This window comes from Homalodisca vitripennis, chromosome 4, assembly GCF_021130785.1.
Source record: "Homalodisca vitripennis isolate AUS2020 chromosome 4, UT_GWSS_2.1, whole genome shotgun sequence".
In the NCBI taxonomy this organism is placed as follows: Eukaryota; Metazoa; Arthropoda; class Insecta; order Hemiptera; family Cicadellidae; genus Homalodisca; species Homalodisca vitripennis.
In genome coordinates this window covers 92,452,943-92,475,642 of record NC_060210.1, presented here as the reverse complement: position 1 = coordinate 92,475,642, position 22,700 = coordinate 92,452,943, and the positions used below count along the sequence as shown (strand labels likewise).

At 32.5% G+C, this 22,700-nt stretch overlaps 1 non-coding gene across 1 annotated transcript; it reads right to left on the bottom strand.

The window, feature by feature from the left end:
- Window positions 1-11,288: 11,288 nt before the first annotated feature.
- Trnal-cag lies at window positions 11,289-11,372 on the bottom strand. The gene has a single exon. It is a non-coding gene; the product is annotated as a tRNA-Leu (tRNA).
- Window positions 11,373-22,700: the final 11,328 nt, after the last annotated feature.

The following is a 22,700-nucleotide window of genomic DNA, read 5'->3' as shown; positions in this document are numbered from 1 at the left end:
AATAAATATTGTACAATCAATTTATGTAGATATAACACTGTGCAACAGGGCTTTCTACACAAAAAAGGTTCTAAACGGGCCCATTGAACGGTTTCTGCACTTTACACATCTAAAAGACGGAGTTTAATAACTGGAATGTTCACAAGCTACAAATAACGAAAAAGGACAAGACAAAATATTTTAAAGAAAATCCCTTCTGTTAAATCGTTCATTAGAGAATTGAACCACCCAGTTGATTGTTGATGACAGATATTTTTTCCCTAACGACATGATATCAGACATTGCACGTTATACAAACCAGCAGTTACAAGAAATGCGTCCAAATTACACAAGAGCGCTAGGCTGTAACAACACTGAGTTTAGTAGAATTTCAAGCATTTTATTGCGCTCTTCTATATCTTATAGGAGTGAAAAAACTAACTACCACTTGAACACTTATGAACTTTGGTTCCAATGATGGAACGGGACCTGAGATCAATGCAGCAACTATATCCAAGAGACGGTTATTACAGGCTATTAGATTTGACGACAAACTTACACGATCTCAAAGAAAGAAAGTTGACAATGCTGCTCCAATGCGCGAGGTCTCTTTCAACGTTTATAAGTTTGTGTAAACTAAGTTATAATGTGGGGGAATTAGTAACTCTAGATGAAATGTTGGAAGGTTTTCGAGGCCGGTGTAAATTTCGGCGGTATATACCGAATAAGGCGGCGAGATATGGAATCAAAATCTACGCACTTGTAGATGCAAAAAATCATTTTTTACTTCTAACATGGAAACTCTATGGTGTGGAAATCAACCCAGGTCCCTTTGCTACATCTAACGATGCTACAAGTGTGGTTCTAAGGATGATAAACCCATTGATAACAGTGGGATAAACGTAAACTATCGAAAACTATTTCACGAGTGTCCCATTATTGAATGACCTTTACCCTAATCACAGAATTTACTGTCGTTGGTTACTATTCGAAAAGAATAACTCGGAACTTCCTCAAGAACTCTTGGCCATAAAAGGACAGGCAAAGGTGCAACTCAATGTTTGCGTTTGGAAAACCACCAAATAGATGTTACCATTGTATCCTACTTACCAAATAAGAAAAACCAAGAAGAATGTTCTTCTTGAATCGACAATGCATAACGATGATGAGACACTGAAGATGCTGCAAAACCCACCATTATAACATGACTAAAGGTGGGGTGGATGTGGTTGGACTGACTCAAAAGTGAGTATTGTGTAACTTGCTAGCGAATTAGAAATAGATGGCCGTTAACTGTGCTTGGTGGACTACTCAATGTTGGGGCAATAAATGCACAAATAATATATAAGACTAATACAGGTGAGCTCAAACTGCGAAGGGTATTTTTGCTGAATTAGCAAAAGATCTAATAAAACCAGGCATGACAAGACGAGGATCCATTGAAACTTTGCCTACTCACCTTCGAGGAACGATAAGATGTATAATATATATATATATATATATTATACTATATATATATATATATATATAATATATATATATATTTATAATATAATAATATATAACAAATAATTTAATTATGTTTTAATGAAAGTTATAAATATAGTTTGAAACTTATAGATTAATATCCCTAACTACAATTTGTAACTTATAGGTAAATATTAATAAATACAATTTAAAACTTATAGGTAAATATTACTAAATAGGGCTGTTTAATGAACGTCTGTTAAGTCTTTTTTTGCCCCTCCTACGTCTTAGTTTCACTAATTATTAAGGTTTTTTACTCACAATAACATGCACTACATCCAATGTTAGTTGGATAAATTAATGTCTTTAAAACTTAAATTAATATTGTTTATTATTTTTGCGTATTTTCGTTAATGGGGTGCCTTTGTCCAGCGGCACGTGACGTCAGCCGTCTTGGGCCGTTGGTTGGATTTGGCCTTTGCAATATTCACACAGTTGTGTTGAAGTATGTGGATATCGATATATTACATATCTCCATTACCTCCTTTTTGTGAAGTATAGAGCAAGTTCTATGTCGCTTTTAGATTTTACTAGGGATATATCTACTACTATATAAAAATGGATAGCTAAATGCAAGGGCGGATCCAGGATTTTTGTGAGGGGGGGGGGCGGTCTGAGATTTTGGGAGATTTTTACACATATGATTCATGTTGGTAGTCAAAGCTCTGTAATTTGACATATTAATGTTATTATTGTATACTAATTGAAAAAAAGGGCTAAAGTGATTAAATGAAAACAATGTAATATTTCCAATAAACTGTATATAATCTGACAAAAGTTTGTAAAAAAATACAAAATTTTATCTTTAAAGTACAAAATCGAGTCTTCTGTTTTTTTTGGCTTGCAAATCTGTTAATGACTTTTTCGGGGCATACTTCGATGTCCCTGTGCACGTTTAGCAGAGCGAGTCCAGTCAACCTATCCTCTGCATCCTTGTTCTGATCCATGACTTCAATTTTCTCAGAGTTGAAAAAGATCGTTCTGCCGTTGCTGTTGGAAAAAACAATAAGTTCTAACAGATGGCAAAAAAGGTCAAATGTTTCATACCAATGAAAAAAATACTTTTTACTAACAACCACACGATTTAAGAAAATACTATTAGTTTTACTGGTTTTAGAAATTATCTGCTAATAATAATTTTGAAAAAATAGTATAAACAAAAATTACTTACCTATTGACAATTGGAAGAGTAAGCAGAATTTGTACCAAAGCCCTTAGAAGAGGGTAGCTGTTTTTCATTTAATGCTTCAAAACATTTCATTGCTTTAGTTATAGTCTTAAATTCATTATAATTAGGAATGTTCCTTGAGGGAGCATACTTCGTTCATAAGTTTCAGTAGCATCGTGTTTTTGTTTTCAATGACACTAAACTGCAATACTTCATACATATGGGCTCAAAACTAGATTTCATATCCACTATTTTGTCCAAGTTTGTCGAAACGGTTAGGTTCAGCATATAACACTCCAGTGAATCGCTTGAAAATCTATCTGTCATATCTGCAATAATGTTATCCAGGATTGTTATGTATGCGGATTTTTTCCAATGTTGTATTGTACATTCCCGACTGTCACTGGACGTTGAGGGGGTAGTTTGGTCTATTTACTTGCTGTCCCACAATTCTTGGAATACGAACTTCTATGCCCATAGACTCCATAGTCTTTTCAGCAGTATTGAAAATCAGAGAAATAGAATTGATCAGGATTTTGCCTTTTTATTCTGAAGTACTTTTATTGTGTGCATTACTTTGTCTCTTGCTGAACACAAGTCTATGGTTTCTGACTGAAGATATTTACTAAGAACACAGGTTGCATCCGTTATATCACTAAGACAATGCATAGTTATTATAAACTCGCAAGTGGAGGATAGAGCACAATAAGCAATTTGCTTTGCTTGCTGTTGAGCTATCATTCCACTTTGAGACAATTTTAAGTGCCTCGGCTATTTTTGTTAGGTCTTCTGTAAACTCAAAAATTGATTCATGCCGTTCTACCCAACGGGTCTCACAATATCCTCTCATTGATGTCCCAGTACTTTTTTCAAAATAGAGTTCCGTTTGGCCGAGGAGGTGAAAAATCTAGAAATCTCTTTTTACAGTGCCTACTGCATTTCTCACGCTTTGGACTTTATTGCACTTTGAAATAGCCAAATTCAATGCATGATTACTGCAGCCACATAAGGTGCTGTTTATGGCCAATTTTTTTAATTTCTGTCATGCTCCTCGCATGTCAGACATATTGACAGAGCATCCATATCACAACCGATTCCCTACACAGTTATTCATGTTCAAACCAAGCTGTTGCATGAATTTCAGCAAAGACTGTCCTAAAACCTCCCCCGTGATAACAGGTTCAACTTCTTGATCAGAATAGTTCGTACCCGTACCGTGGAGATCAACAAAACCTACAAAGTCTTCTCTTATAGCATTGTTATAACAGGTAACGTAAACTAAGGCTTAGCTGAGAAGTATGAGACGCATCTGTTGATTCGTTCAAATATTATGCTATAATATTTAGCTTCTGATACTCGTTGAGTTATCACTTCCAAATATTCATCAGAACAACATTTTATAAGGCAGTTAGCTGTTGTCTTGCTGATGTAAGTGGCGTTTGCTCCTGCAGACTTCAAAATGATCTTCAAGCTGAACATCCCCGCTATCTATTCTAAATCGCAAAAAGTGCCTGAAATTGCCGTCATTTTGTACTGGATCATCTCCAACTTCAATCAAACTGCCATCATCCCTATGACCTATAAGGGGTATGTTCTGCCTACCATGCAACAAAATAGTTTTAATTATTGGCACAAGCCTTGCACGATTCTGCATGGTTTGGGCCTTCCTATTTTCGTTTAACAAATTAAAGAATTTCTCTCCTCAGGGTTTTTCAAAAACAGATATAAAATGTTTGGCGTCAATTTCAGCATCTTTGTGATATTGTGTCGCTGCGTGACTTTCTAAATCTCCGTCCTTGCCTGAGAGTTTAGCATATTTCTGTAGAGGTTCAGTAACTAATTTTCTTTAAAGAAACTGTATGCTGTCCTCCAACTAACTTTTGATGGCATAGTACTGCACAAAATTTACAAAATAGCCCTTGCTTAGCTTCTGAAAAAAACTAACCATGGATACTTTTCAAAATGGCCAATATTAGCTTTTCTTTTGTTCTTCCCGTCCTCGTTTTACATGAGAGGATGTAGGAAACTTAAAGTCCTTTTTAGGCTTCCAATGATTAGTAAAAATTACTATTACTTAGTATGGTCACTCATCTTAGAGATGTTGTTAATGTGAGACCCGATTGTCGAAAGAGCACATGTTTTCGGAGATACTAACTTGTGAATTGGAGGATGATGGCGCCGATTGTGGTGGCAGCGGACACGTCTGTAACCTCATGCTGGGTGGAAAACCTCAACATTTGAAGAAGGAACTTCACTGTTATAACTTTGGTCTTTTAACAAGATAACGATCCATATTGCACAAAAATCTGTTAACACTCAAAAAAGCTATTAAAACACAAGCGAAACGGGTACTTCACGATATTCACGAACGTAACGCACTGAATCAACTGAGTGGCCGTAGTAGGCGGTGTGGTGTAGGGCCTATCGTTGGGGCGGGCGGACTAGGACGACTCATGCGCAACGCACCGCTCCCCCACCCCTTCCGGTGATCATACGCACTGTTACCACCTCCCCTCTACTATACACGAAATTAAATCTACAATCTTAAGTACAAAATGTATGTTTGAAACACCGACAGTACCAAATTACGAATAGTGTGGCCGATGAAAGCACCCTTTACTAACGAACAATATAGTATTACTTTAAGCTTAAATCTTTTATAAACAAACAAAAATTTGAATTTGTGACTACCGAGGGGGGGGGCGCGCGCCCCTCGCGCCCCCCCTCTGGATCCGCCCTTGGCTAAATGTGTAGGTAAGAGTTAATCACGAGATCGGCTGGACCTATTTGACTAATTATGTTTTTATAATATTCGCTGCAGTCCGAGAATGGTTAGAACAAAAGAGAAGCTAAAAAATTGCCCAAAATATTGAAGGAATTGATGAAAAAAGTTAAAATATTTACGAAACGTAATCTATAAGTGAATTAAAAATTAACAGCTATTATCATTTTTCATATGAAGTTCTACAATTAGGCTGAAACGTTGGTTTACATTTAAATATAATAAAATATTATTTTTAGATATTTTCTAGACGGTGAAATAAAAGCTGTTTCACCCACCTCGAGGATAAACAATAGAATATTTTCCAGTAACCATCACAGGAGTGTTGAGTAGGCGTTTAATAGTAGCTTATATGCTCATGGCATCTCTGTTATTGAGTGCGAAACCGCGGGTAACATGTTCAGTGAAATTGTTTACATCAATAGTGGAGTACACCAAGGGTCAGTTTTAGGAGCAATTCTTTTTTTAATTTACATGAATGAGCTTTGTAATTCAAATTGAAATGAAAAAATCATCATCTTCTGCAGACGCGACAGCTTTTTGTTACGTAAAAATAGGTGGATTTAAATAGAGCAAAGTCATGAATTCAGACATGAACGCCATTATATGCTGGTTTACAACAAAAAAAATGTTTAATATTGCAGAAGGAACCTCTCAACGCAGGCGTTGACTTTGAGGCCCTATGTTTTTTTACGTAAATCTATATCGGATACGTATTATACGTATATGCATTTATACTAGAATTAGTGTATTGCATTTACACTTGCATATAGTTTTTTTCTGTTTTTATTTATGGTAGTTTTTATATTTTACTGTTTCATTCCAGTATTAAGTTTAACACTAATTTTAAATTATTGTTTTGGCCTCTGTTTTTGTTAAGTTTGTATCAGGCTATTTGTACTTGTGGTGGATTGTAAAACACTTTAGGAAAATAAATAAATAAATTCTATTCTATTCTATTTAGTTGCCCATCACATAAATTTTCCTAACGGCTATACATAAAACCTACTGATTAAAAAGAAAGTTTTAAACATGTCTGGTACTATCTACTCGTCTACAAGTTGTTCTTTCTTTAAAAAAATTAAAATGTTAAAAATGTGTTATTTTTAAACATCCTTTAAGTCAAACAAATTATTAAATAAATTTATTGGAACTGTCCTTGTACAATAGGGGCCTAGTATATAATTTACTAATTGTTTAGCTTACTAATTTTGTAAAACTTGACTATCTATCACATTGATGTACAAAGTTAAAACTACGTAAGTCAATTGGCATACTACTTACAAGTATAATTGGCTTTCGAAGCTTATTTTTGCTTTATTAAAGGTTTAACGCGGCCGGCGAGTGATCTTTTTATAGCTCAGTTCCTATTTGAATTGGATACAATGCTTTTACTAGGGCCTGTGGTTTTTTTCCGCTGCCTTTCAAAAGCCCCCGAGATAATAAAACAAACTTCGGCACCTGAAAAGGCGGCCCTTGCCAACCCTCACACGTGCAGCCCGGCCTACCTGTCATCACTGTGCTGATGACTCACATAGGGGTCAGCAAAACTGATATTTTCCATCATTGATATTTAGGTTAATATTTTTATAATTTTTGAAATCTACATGCTATTTCAAGGAAAGAAGATTCCCAACACTAAATGACTACGACGTTCCTGACGTATCATAGAAATAAAGGGGTTAATGATCAATTCAACTGAGTAATATCAGATACTTATACTTTATTAAAGTATAATAACTTTACTTATTTATTTTATTTATATCATATTTATTTACTTAATAATAAAGTAAATAAATAATATATACTACCATTTACACCTAATAGCGAGAGGTCCCGCGGGTTAATGTCGGGTGCAAGTGTTTACCTATTCCCCGGTTATATATTGTATTTTATTAATAAACTATTGTGGTACAAAATTATTTATTGGTATTACAAAAAGGTACAAAAATGGTACAAAAAATATGATATAACTTTGACATAAAAAATATTGATGTCGGGTGCAAGTGTCCACCTGTTCCCCGGTTTATACATAGTGCTTTATTAATAAACTATTGTGGTACAAAATTATTTATTGGTATTACAAAAAGGTACAAAAAATGGTACAAAAATATGATATAACTTTGACATAAAAAATATTGATGTCGGGTGCAAGTGTCCACCTGTTCCCCCCGGTTTATAAATATTGCTTTATTAATAAACTATTGTGGTACAAAATTATTTATTGGTATTACAAAAAGGTACAAAAATGGTACAAAAATATGATATAACCTTTAACATAAAAATATTGATGTCGGGGAACAGGGGGACACACGTCCAGCGGGTGCGGGGTGGGGGATCACCTGAGCCGGCCACTGCCGGTCACCAGAGGGGTTCCACAGGGCTCCGTCGTCTCTGCTACCCTCTTTTTGATTTTTATAAATGATCTTTTGAAAACAAGGCTTCGGTGGGAGTGTAAGTGCATTTGCCGATGATATTGCGTTTTTATACTCAAAACCTGATCCACACGAACTATATTCTGGTTATTGATAGTGACCTTTTCATTGTTGAGTTTGTGGTGCAAAGAAAACATGATGCAAGTAAATGTGAAGAAAACTAAGTTTATTAACTTTGACAAAAGAGGCTTTGACTTGCCTTTACCTTTGGTATACCATGATGTAGATTGTAATTTAAATCCATGTGTTTGCCAACCTTTAGAAAAAAGTTGATAGTTTTTAGTTACTTAGGTGTGATTATTGATAATAAGTTAATTTGGAATATACACATAAATACCCTGCATAGTAAGCTTAGATCTACTGTTAGAAACATTCTATTTTTTGAAAAATTTTTGTGATGTCACCCTAAATGAGAACCATTTATTTTGCTTTAATTGATTCCAAAATTCAGTATGGCATAACGTGTTGGGGAGGATCTTTTAATTACTTGATTAAAAAAATTAGAACAACACAAAAATTTTTTTATTAAGAATAATATTGAATAAAAATAAAAGAGAGAGTTCTTTTCCCCCTTTTTAATTTCTTAAAAAATATTGCCTGTGCAACATCTTTATGTATTCAAAGTTTTAAAAATATTTTACGTAAGAAGTGGGAACAGAGGTACTTTTAACACTGCTTTCAACACTAGAAGTAATTACCAACTAAACTTTAGATTACCCAAAGTAAATAAATCAATTTTCGGGTTGTCCTTTGCCTGTGTTGCTCCCAAATTTTTTAATCAATTACCAATAAATGTAAAAGAAAATAATAATTTTAAATAAATTTTGTAAAGCTGTTAAAAAGCTGGCTCTTTGAAAAAAGAAAATCTTAGTTTTTTAAGTTTCGTACTGGAATAATATTTAACTATATTTTATTAAGATTTGTGGTTTAAGTTAAGTTTCGTTTTTTTTTGGGGTAGATAGTAAGTATTGGTATGTTAGATTTTACAATAAGTGCAGACGTCACTGAGCTATTTTTGTTTTTTATGTTGGATTGGACTCATTTTTGTTTCCCTGTAAAGAACTGTACGTTTAAATAAGTAATGCTGCCCACGCAACTTGTTATTGTGGTAGTATATGATTCCTGATTTAAATTTTGTATGTAATATGTATTTATGAAAAGGAATAAAATCATTTACATCATTTACATCATTTAATACAAGTATTAACATATTTTATGTTAATATTAAGGTTATATATTCTATAATTTGCATATTGTAATACACGAAATTATGCATTAATAACAAATAGTTAAGTGCTAGGGAAGCTTTTCAGAGCTGAAACTATAACTTACTACATTTACAACTAAATATAATGCCCCAAAATATATAATTTCCATAATACTTTTGACATTAAATAAAAATTTCATAAAATACATAGCTTATTTATGATGATTAGATATTAAAGTCATTTTCGTAACAGTAGACATCTTATACAATGATGTGGTACCAAACGAACTTGAATTCTAGATCTCGTATTATAACCATGCTATAAAACCAATTTAAAAAAATAGAATATATCAGATTTGGCCTGTGGGCGAATAGAACTTACAAAACCAGATTGGTTTGTTGATAAAGAAACTTTCCTTTGTTGTGAGAAGAATGCTTTTTTGCAATTTGTCCAGTTTTCAAAAGAAGGAGTGAGGAAGGCAATCAGTCTCCGCTTTATTATTCTATCCACGTGTTGAAGTGTATATACCTCTCTCCTCCTCTGACTCATTCCTTCTCTCTCCAACTCACGGCCCTGATACAATGGATATTTATGTCTCCCCCCACCTCGTCAGCCTGCCAGCTCTGTTTCCATTCTCTGTAGTTATTTATATCACTCTAACAGGCGCTTGCTCTGACACATCGCTTAAGCTACAAGACCACCCAAATCACATCCACACACACAACATAGTACTGGGAGATAAAACCTGCAAATAGTGTTTATTTTATAATACTGGACTGACAAAATATTGGACTTTTATCAGTATAATATATAATTATTATAAATCATAGGCCCTGTCGTATTAAAGAATGACATCGAACGCTATGTAAAAATAATTGAAATCTCTACCCTATCTAAACATAGACAAAGAAATACGTGCGCGTGTGTGTGTTTGTTTGTGTTTGCAAGCACGCGCGCGCGCGCGCGTGTGTGTCCATAATTTTGATATCCATATAGGTTTTGAATATTCTAAGTTTAATCCTTATTCATTTTCATTTGAATGATGGCATAATCTTGACACATTGTTACATAAACAATAATAAATTAATAGGATAGATGTTTATGAAATAGTTATGACAAACACTTTGAACTCACTAATACAAGTGTTCGCTTTACTGAAAATTTTAATTAATTAATTAAGACGGTTTATAAAATCATTCAGGCCACACTACATACATACTGTACGTATTTTCCAGGATTTGTTGCAACCGGTAACGAATTACTGGGCAGTTTTTTCTCATCTATTGTATGTTACCAAAGGCTTATTGCCTAAGAACACTATCTTTAATGAGATTGGAACATCTTAGACATTAAAAATCCTATATTGATAATATTTTTGGAAATTAAAGGGCCTCAAATATCTCTAAAATCTTTTCAAGTTTGCTCTGCAATCAGTGTTATTTCAGTCGCTGTTACTAACAGTTCTGACATTATCAACCCAAAATCCCCAAGTGATTTACTCTCAGTTGCCATGACTTGGAATTAAAAATAACTCAAAAAGAGCTGTTCATTAGATTTCGCGTCTAGGCATAGTTTATGGCAAAAGTACATTGTCGATTACTTTTGCAAACACATCCGATTTAAAGTGTCTCTCATTAACGTGGATAGTTTTTACCAGAATTTCAAAGAACACGATGTTGTGATGTGAATTAAGCCTTATCTGATTAAAAAGAATCGTTGTCCCTTGCAAAGTCCACCTATACTTTTAATAATACCAATTCAATTCTATAAAAAATGTAATTTTTTAACCTAATATTAACATAGCATGCCTCTTCTGACATGTTAATTCATTTCAACTGCATGCGAATTTACAGTATACAGCACTGATACATTACTGTTTTACGTCAGCTATTACAAGTACAGTAATAGGAATATTCACAGTATTGCTGTAAACTGTTTGTCATTTGCTTTGCTTCTTAAAAGAACAGTTATTTTTATATATCTTTCAATAAAATTTGGCCTACGCTTTTAAGCAAATAAAAATGTTGCCTCAAACTCTTATAATAATTTTAATTGGCATCGTGACATTTTACTTTTTTGTCAGATCAATTCTATTAAAAATTTACAAAATGTTATATAACTCTGTAATTTATAGTTAAATATTGTGAATATTTTCAACATTTAAACTTTTAAGGGGTTGTAAAAAGAGTTGTCAGAAGTGGGATTCGAACCCACGCCCACAGAAGTGGACTGCGACCTGAACGCAGCGCCTTAGACCACTCGGCCATCCTGACTCATACAAGTAAAATCAACCAAACATTGACGAGTTAGGAGATGACTAGTAATAAAATTATACATAAATTATTTAAATTAGAAACTAAAAACAAAATGTCAACTTACACATTGTCATTTTATCAGCACTGTATGGGTTTTACTTTATGCAAGGGGTTTCCGGGACATTTCCTTCAATGAAAACTGATGTGTATTAACATTGCTCTTGGTAAAAATGGAGATAGCACACCAAAATTCTGAGATACCCATCAATGTATATCTGGCACAAGAACCTGTAACCTGTTTTACGTGGATTTATGACAAATATAAAACACATCTCTGTGACTTGTCCCCTAAGACACTTTCATATACAAATAAAATCGTTGCAAATTTTGGTAATCACAGTGGATTTATTTGAACATTTCCTAGATGTTGTTCAAATATATCCCAACATTTTTGCAAACATCAAAAAATTAAAATATAACGAAAGACCTAGAGGTTTTGTACTTGGTTTACCTCCATGGGTACTAAATCTGATCCCTAGTTGGTCATTAAATGCTTATAGAGGCTGAGCAATCAGAATATAGATTGACCCTGGAGTAGAGAGGGATCAGAAACTGAGGATATAACTAGGCTAAATCAGCTGACTGCTGACTCCTATGATCGAGTAATTTTAGTTAAGGAGGCATCTACATTCCACTGAAATAAAGAGGAAGCCTAAAACCATACTACCCACAGTTAAAAATGGCCAAAGAGCTTATGAAGACACACAGAGATCTTGAATGAATATAGACTCTCTTGATGAGTTACGCTAAAAGAGTTAAACTTGATAATATGAAAAATAACAATCCAAAAACACTAGTTGACATAAAGAAGGGTTTTGAAATCTGAGTTCTTAGGGAAGAAAAAATAGAAGTTTTAGTTGCTCAGCGTTTCATAAACTGACAGTAATTCCAACTAAGTGCAAATACACAAAATATAATAATATATTACGATATGATCTTAATGTGTATATATTGTACTTACACTTTACTGCAACTAAACATCAAATTCTAATCTTTAGCCCTTTTATCCTGCTATAAGATGGATGCTTGAAAATCATTTTGTTCCTCAATGTTTTTGCCAGAGAGGATATAAAATGTGTTTCCTGCCGCTGAAGTGTAACGCAGTGATTCAAGGATATATATAAGTCATGAATATAAAGTAGCAGTGACATGGCATGAGGTAACTTTTAACAGTTACTTGTCAACCGGCAAGAAAGTATATTTTATCAACCTTGCTTGTCTAACTGCAACATCTCCAAGCCCAAATATGAATTTTTCATTGCTGTGTAGTAGCATTGTATAGTAAAAGTATAATTGTTTAAATACATTTTAAATATTAGAACATATATTAGTACTTAGTTACCTAGTTTGATTGGTAAACTTTGATTTTGTAAAAATCCACAATATTTATTTCATTTTATGGTAATCTAATCTATAACACTTTCATTAGTGTTATATTAGATTATAATGATGTTAAAATTTATATGCGATGAAAAGAGGTATCTCCTAACATGAAAATTGAAGATATAAACTTTTTTGTGTTAAATACAAAACTCGAATACTCCATTGGAAGGAAAACATAAATGATATATGGCTACCTTTTATATTGGAATTGGTGAATTTAAGGCTATCGTAAATATATTTTCTCCCATTAATCAAAGTAAAACTGTGTACAACTTGTCAAGACCATGGATAACATGTATATAAATAATTAATTAAATCCCACATTTAAGTATCTCTAGATAATCTGTATATGACAGTACTTTTATACATAGATTATGGAATACATGTCTATTACATATGCTAATGGCCAAGTATAATTATAAAGTACAAAAACATATATATATATATATATATATATATATATACATATATGTACTTTTTGTGATTCAATGTTTATTTAAATTAAATAAGGCTATTGCCATTTATACAATTTAATGTGTATATATATATATATATATATATATATATATGTTAAGAGTAGGGAAAGGTTACGTTTGACCTTGAAATTGTTCTGACAACTTTTACATATCATCTCTAATAAATTTATGATTGGAGATATATAACTGTTAGTTTTGACTCTGCTATGCTCCACACCACACAAACACAAATGTTACCTGACTAGCACCCTCGGTTAGTTCAGGCAGATCCCCTTAAGTCGGAGATTTACCCACCCTTTGGACCGACCGCCATCACAACCTCAGCTCTGCGATTTGCCGTACTTATTCCGCCTCAGTGAACATCGCCCTGATCGGCTCTTGCTGATATACCGGTTACCTGCCCACTTCTCTGAGCAAACAGTTTCAACATAGCGTTTGTTTATTTATGGGCAATTTTAATTTAAGGAATGCTATTATACTATATACATACATGAGCATCTACGATCCTTGTCACTGATTCATTGTGGTTTTCAGGCTTTGCGTCTTAAACTTTACTTTTGAGAAAACCCCAAAAGAAAAAAAGAGAAGTGGAAGGTCAACTACCATAGCACCACTTCGACGTATCCATCTGTCCGGAAATGTTTGATCTAAGGATGTTCGGAGCACATTGTAATGTGGTGAAGCACCGTCCTGTTGGCATACATGCTCGTAAGCATCTTGTATCGGACTCGTTTATTGCTGGGGCAATGCCGTTTCGTAACATGCCCATGTATTTAACACCGGTTAAGTTGCCATCAATAAAGAATGGTCAAACTAGATGTATTAATAGATAATTAATATAGCTAAGGACAACAATCGAACACGTTTGCCTCCTCATCACACCCGAAATCTTACACAATGTGACTCCAGTTTTGAATCCAAACTTTATCTTAGTCAATAAGTACATGGTAGTCAGTTCGAGCATCTCATCTAAGTAACACTTTAAAAAATCTACCAAATCTTTAAATAAAAAACAAATCGTCATTGTTTTATTAGTTATGTACCAAATGTTATTTTATTGATTTGAAAATTTTCTGATAATTAAATAACTTACAAGTAGTGCGGTTTTATAAAAAAATTTAAACTTTTTTTAACCACCTAATTTAATAGAATAACATTAGAGATCTTTAGTTTTTGCAATGCTGCTTTTTATAATAGATTTAAATTATGTGTAATTTAAAAATTTTGTACTTACCCCCAAACTACCCCATTTTTGTAGTCCAGAAGTAGTTTATTTAAAATTTTCTTACCTCATAAAACTCCTCAGTTGGTTATATAAACATGGCTAAATGTAAATAATTTTATTTCTACTCACAAGAAGTTATTTGGGGGAAGGTGGGACTTTTAAGACACCCAGTATATATATATATATATATATATATATATATATATATATATATATATATATATATATATATATATATATATAATAAATCTTTCTCCCTCGTTTACCGTATCAAAATAATAGTCAAATTGAAAACATTTACATTCACTCGTGATAAAACTATAGAAGATTCTCATAGTCTGCCGTTTCATATTTGACTAGCTACTATAAACTTATTAGCATTTTTACACAAGAACATTCAAGAATTATGTATGTTCAACAATTGTAATCATAATTATGAAGTATTAGAACCGTGCACTAACAAAAGCTACTCTTGTTTTATGTTTAAGGCTCCATTTTTAGCAATTGTACGAAGAAAAGAAAAACAATGCAAAACATATATGTAAGCATTGGTTATTATTGTGTGGTAAAGATTGTATATTTTAACCATTCTATAATTTTAAATATTTACGTAAGTCGCATAATGTTCATTTTAAATTCATAAAAGTTTATCAAACTTTATACAAATATGTTTGAAAGGGTACTGAATCTATAATTAGAATACACATGCAAGAATCAATATTTCAAGAGCTAGTTTCCAAACAAGAATACAATTTCTAACCTAAATTGAAGATTTCCATTAAATTAACATCCCCTAGTGCGAGACACAGTGACAAGTACTATCGCTATAACATATCTGGAGTGGGGATCTCTTTTTGGCTTGGAACAGTTTCCGCACTAGCAGAAGACTAATTTCGACTTTACTTAATTTTGTTAACTTCAATCACTTTATACGTGAATGTAGGATCTTGGTATAGTAAGAGATCGCAATGAAAATTTGTTTAAACGTTGAAGGTACTAGCCATTCTTTCTCAAATATATTGAAACAAAGATTTCACCCCAAATTCCTCTGAACATATCAAAATACAATTTTTAAAATGTTTAAAACTTTTCCGACATTCATTTGTGTAACTACAAGATAACAATAGGAATGCATTTTCTTGGGTTTCATATCTTATTTGATCACATTCAATGTGTCATTAAAACCAATACAAAATAATCATAAATATTCTAAATTTGTAAAGGTTGGGAGATTTTGGAGGTAAAGTTATCTCACGCCAAGATAATCTTTGCATTTCATGAGAATAAAAAAGATTGACCGAGTGTAATGAACTTTTTAATGAATGGAATTGGAGGAACACCCCCTATACTATGAAACAGAGAATGTTTCACAGTATTTCTGTTCCACACAAATGTCCATGCGGTATTTAAACTCGTCCCATACATGAAGAAGGCTATCTTGTGATACTAAGTGCAGCTATGATACGGTCCTGCATGTCCATTATATGTTATTGGTAGGTGTAGGAAGTTATAGCCTCTCATCCATAGACTCACAAGAAAAATACTATGGTCGTGATGTTAGGCGAACTTGCCCTTGGTAACATAAACTGCAGATACATGTCTTGGTTTCCCACGTTAACTCAACCATGAATATGGAATGGATTAATTGTAGGCGAACTTGCCCTTGGTAACATAAACTGCAGATACATGTCTTGGTTTCCCACGTTAACTCAACCATGAATATGGAATGGATTAATTGTAACTCTCAGATGTCACTGTGTAGACAGTGCGAAGTTCTATCCTGTTAGAAAGTCAAATCTCAGAAATATTCCGTAAGTTTAGGAAAGTGCCTTTGTTCCATCCTGCTCAGGTTTGTAATTTCATTGATATACTCTACTTAGGCTCGGAGTTTTAATTTTTTCTCGCATAAATATACATTTAAATTCTTGAATTAAGTTGTCCTTTTTGGTGACAATGCCAAATCGAATAATAATGCGGGGTCAACTGTAAATGCTGTCGCACTTCTTCCAAACTCCAGATCGAAGAAGGAATAAAAGTTCATAGTAGCTCCCTATTGGCCATCCATGTAACTATCATCATTCGGGTGGTGGTCAAACAATCTTTAATACTTCTTCTTCGGCAAGTAGATTGTTCATTTCTAATTTATATTTAATGAAATATACATTGATAATTTTGGGTCTATCTTGTTTAATAACTCTGGGTTTGAAATATTTCATTAATCGTAACGTATTATACTATATAATTTTTATTTTTATTATTCACTTATTCCTTAAGGCTATAGTGTTATGGTCTTTAGGGACGCAACTGTCTTTCTACAGAGCAAATTTTTTAGGTTCTATGTAGAAATTATTTTGGTAAAGGTCCCAAAGAAGGAAATGTAATAAAAGAGAAATATGTAGTGGGCAAGCAGTTCATAAGTGAGAATGAAGTAAATACGTAGGTGGAATATTATCAGACAAAAAAGTAATGATTCTCCCGATCTACCATTGGAAAGTTATACGTCCTAGAAGTAGTAACAACAGTGGAAACATCTTCCAAACAGTATCTGCATGTACTTACTGATATTCATCTTACGGCACGTGATTTTCGACTATGAGTAGGATATAAAATAGCGTCATATAAAATTGACATGCAATATTGCACCAAGCTTTATTACAAAATATGTGTTCGCGTGATCTATATATGTGTACCTATTACTTATCAAAGTATTACATTTGGCTTCAGAAAGGGGAGGATCTCAGCAGACATTTCAATAATGAAATCCCTTATTTTGATCTTCACGTACCATTATTGGACTCCTTAAAGGGCAAATGACCTGTAAATTAATTAATGTTGCTAAGTAATAGTCGGTATTGGCTGGATATACGACTGAAAATTGTTTATATTTTACAATATTTGCACTCTCCCTTCGAATAATCTACGGCTTATGTATTTAATGAGGTAAATTTTATCAATAACTGGTTATTGGTAACATGCATCTCTTAAAATGAAATCTTGTTCAAGAATGCAAGTAATGTATGTGTAATGTGAAAGGTAAATGTGTTTTAAAAATATTGTTTCACAGGGCTATACTAGGAGTATTTATCAGTATTTTAGTATAATATCTGGTAAAATTTGTTTGTTTCATTTAAAACTTTGAGATTGTCTCATGCGGATCAATTCAAAAGAAAAAAAGGAACTAAGAATTGTAGAAATATACACGAGTTTTTATATAAATTAAATTAAATCAATCAATTTATATGAAGTTTTAATGTTTAATTACAATATATAAACTAATACTGTATAAGGCTCATCAGTACGCGCCTATTAGATTGAAATAGATATTCCGAGGCCGAAGGAACATTACGTTTCAGAATTTAAAAAGCGAAATAACAATAATTTGGACATAATTAGTAATAATTTAAATTAACGTTTTCGAAAAATATTACATAATTTTATAGATTTTTTAACCCGCAAACATAAGATTAATCCATCGAGAGCCTGAAGTAAGGGTTCACAGTCATATATGTCAGGAATTGGTCAAATTGCCACCAATTTAAAACATTGGCAACACTGTTAAAACTCTATGTCTGTCCTCACATCGATATATATCCCTTCAAATCGAAGATGTAGATTAAACATGGCAAAGGATCTGTACATCTCTAGAGCCAAAATTAATAATTTACAGTGAGTGGTGTGATATTAAAAATTACACTTTCCTTGTTTCAATGACCGCAGTAGTTTTTAATCAACGTTGATATAACTGGTGCAAATGCATAATACATACATCAAAACAATAATAACATCAATACTAACTCTCGCGAATTCCTGACCGAATAGTAGATATGAACATTGCAATTTTATTTAGACATATAAACAAATTCTTCTATCTTTTATTAAATAATTCTGATATCTGTAAATTATGTAAATGTAATGAACGTTGAACATAGTCATTAACCCAATCTTGAAATGTTTTAATGATGATACTGAGACATAGAAAATAGCCAAGTATCCTATTTAGTTAACTAAAATACTTTAGGCATCTAAGTTTCGATTGGTAGACTAAGATGGGCTATTAGTTATAAATATTGGTATCCACAGGTTATAAGAAAATAAAAGTGGAAAAAACCATTGATGCATATAAGGTTCCTGTGGGATAATAAGCTGTGCGAATGATTGAAATTGTTCATTGAATCTATATTTCTTTAAATATTCATTATTTTTTGTAGAAAATTACTAATACCTCACTTAAAATCCCTCGAATTAACAAGGAAATGTGTCATAATAAAATAAATGAAACTTTTTACTAGTATTCATGCTGTTCATTACATATATACATGATATTATTAGTAACTGTTCATTAAGAGGAAATAAAAGAAAATAAGGCAATTTTAAAAAAGCAGTAAAAGAGCTTAACTATAAACGAAATATTTAAATCTTGTACCAAATAAGTCGACTCAGAGTCTTATGGACTAACGCAATAGCTGAGCTGGAGATTTAATACAGTAAAAACAGCTATACGAACTGCAATTATATGTTTGTTCTAACTTTATACTTTACACACGAATACTAACTTAATTTGAGGCATAAAGGCAGACCTAATATTTTAGAGTGGCAAATTAACAGGTGTTATTTATTTCTGCGGATATTGTGAGAGGAATGTAACATTACGACTCAATAAGCACTTCTTCCCTCTTGGAATCGTTATAATCTTATTTTATGGAAGAGATAAAATCTGATGGCGCTTTGACGTGGTGATGCAATGAATAAAAATTATTTATTAATAAATATACAGAAGGATAAATTAAAGAGTATAAATGAGATCTAGGATCAAATATTTAATTTTTTTGGTCACTTATGATTAGTACAATTTATTATGGTAGGAAAATTCATTGTGTTCCCTCACAAGAAATTTACAATCGTAACTTGCGGTACTCTCTATAATTTGTTCAGATTATTTGTTTAGTAATTAGCAATATTTAATATAAACAAGTGGTATTTTATTGCTGATAAAACACTTTCATATTATTAAAAAAAGGGTTCCATGAACGGTTACTACAGATTGTTTGTCTAATGTCAAATTAAGTTTTTTTTACCAGCCCGTTCTATTTCAAGCCTTGATTAATACAAATTATAAAAGTCAATTAAATTAGCAATGCCAGCGTTTGCAATAAACGTTTGCATTGCAATAAACGCTGTATAGCCAGTTTCATAAGGGTATTAGAAAAACAAACACCGGTTTTATAAACTTTACGACATAAATCACCTATTGCAGTTAAGAATATTCAGCCAGTACCAGCAACTCTGCTACATGAACCTCACGTTGGGATTAGGAACTCTCGAATACTCGGCTATAGTCCCACACTACCTCTCTTAACAATAACTCAAAAACGAATCATATTTCACAGAATTTAAGTGAGTTGAAGGTGAACAGAACGCAATAATGTTGTGCTCGTTGATCTTTATTTGTTAACTATTGTTGTAAAGACATCAAGCGTAATCATAAAATATTCATAATTCCAAGATTTCAAGTAAAGTAGAATACGGAAAGTCGTCCTATTTTAATATCTTTTTACATTTTTAAGTTTTTCTACTGTAAACTTTATCGTTTGGGATCAACACCCATATTTCACTGCTCCTACTTCAGTACTACGATCTTTACTGACAATTCTGTACTAACATGTTATTAGGTGAGTCGGTGGCTGTATGGAGGTAGCCTTTGGTTTTTGGACCTAGCACTTAGGATCTGTGACAGTTGCGTTTTTATCTGTATTGTCCATATTTGTAAAGTTCGACACTACACATGGTTCAGATTTTATATCATGCAATGTAAGGTCAACCAGAATAAGACTAATAAAAGCACAGCCTCTTTGTAAATAGTTATTATAAAATAGCTATTAATGAATCCCAAATGGTGATATGATTGAATAAAGAGCTTGCTTATACGATTAAAAATATTCGATACGCTAATATCGATGGTTAGGAATAATGAGTATGATGGATTTAACATCGCCAATTATACCTATTAATAAATGTATGCTCCTCCGTATTAGACAAAAATATGCAGTATTCCAACTTGACTAATGAAAATTCAATTGTTTGTCTTTCTGAAAAATATGATAAGCTAGTATTGTTTTAAATACAAATAGACGTAGAGTAATGATTAATCAATTTTAATCATGTCCAACGAATATAATTCATGGAATACCTTAATTTTATACATAATATTTAGATATAGGTATTATTCATGACGTAAACGAAAATTGTATAGTTCTTTTTAATATGTACTACCTGTCAGAAAATTTCATTTTAACTCTTTTGTTATAATAAACAACCTATAATTTCTATTTATAATTAGAAAAACTGGGAGCAATAATAAGTAGTTGACGAGGAACTTCATATTCCTTGGTTTACCAGTTCCTAATATTCATTTAGCTGTTTTGGATAAACTCAAGCGGCCGACACGTAAGAACTAAACTTTATAAGAACTTTTCGTTCCTTATGTAATTATTACATAAATAATCTGAGTCTTTCAGCTCTCACTGATTTGTCTTAGAGTTCGAGTAAAGTATTAGTTAAGACCCACTGTGTAAATTAATTAGTAGGTGTTTTAATAGGTTAAAGTTTTTAACAAATGTAAAAAGTCACAAATAGCTTATTTTTTTATTGTAGCTGTCAGGAAGAATCATATAAACATTATGTCATAAAACTGTATCCTATACTGCAAAATGTACGAATCAACTTTAGATTGAATTTCAAAAATAGAGCAAAAAAATAATTCTTAATGCAAATAAATTATGTCTATGTTTAAATGTGGTGTTTCAGCTTTTTTCTTAAAAGAATTACAAATCATCATATTCTGAAACATTTGCATACCGTATGGTTGTTTATTCGTACGTAAATTACGTATATGTTGTATATGTATAAGTTACATATACTCAAACATAGATCAATTACATATTACTAATATTAATTTAATAAATGATTACATCGTAATCTGAAAATATAGTGCACATCAGCAATTCAATAGCAGGAAAAAGGCGTTTATCACATGCCACAAATCAGAAAAAGACAAGTGTATTTTCAGTGAAAATTTTTATATAAAAAGTTTTATCTGCAGAAACACATTATTGTCACAGTTAAACCACTCACTGTGTGACAATAACTCTATTGAAAGTGCTACAATGGTAGTGTTTCTCCTGCAACCAAAGTGTAACGCAGTGATTTTAGGATGTATGTAAGTCAATGAATATAAAGTAGCAGTGACAGGACTCTGAGTAAGTTTTAACTGAGACTTGTCATCCGGCATCAAAGTTTATTTTATCATCCGTATTCGGCAAAATGTATCATACCCGGAAGAACCTTTGGTTTGTTGAGTCCACTGTACACATGTTCTTTATGATGACAGTGACATTTTAGATCTAATATTATTTTTAGTTAAATTAAGTTACTAGTAATTTTATGTTGAAGAAACTTTATACTTAAACATAATAATTTAGTTTGGTAATTGGCTGAATGTTTGCGAAGCCTATTACTCAAGGGGGTGGGAGTTTCATTTCGGTTTGTGTTTATGGTTGTCAATCTGTCTGTTTTTCCGTCTACACGATCTCGTAAAAGAACTGACCTATAGACTTGAAACTTAATTTCTATGCATTAAGTTTGATAATGGTGCATGATACTCAATAGGTACATGATGAACGTTAGCGAATTTTTACACTAACTATAATGATAATGAAAAAAATAGTGGAACAAATAGGTTTATAAACGAATTGAATCCAATCGTATGAAATTATGTAAGCAACCTCGGTGAAGTGATGTGGCGTACTGCTACTAAATCTATACAGAGATGCTGAAAAGTCTTTAAACGGTCTACTAATATCTTCTGCATTTGTAAAAGTACAAACATAAAACTTTCTACAGTAACATACTTTTAAAGTTTGGTAAAATTAAAGTTTTGATCCAGCTCAGTAGCTCTTCACCAAGGTTGGTAGAGGGAGGTTGGTTCCTCTACCAACCTTGGCTCTTCACCACCTCAGGGGGGTAGGCCGAAATGAGTCGATGGAAAATCTTCAACGTAAGCATAGGTCAATGTTAACACCTTTTTAAAGGGCTATTCAAGCGAAGAAGAAACTGAAAACCTCACTTCAATAGCTTTATCTTTTACAAAATTGTAAGGCATTGTTTTAGAAGTTTTTTTTCTTTAATGTTACCCTAAAGTCACAA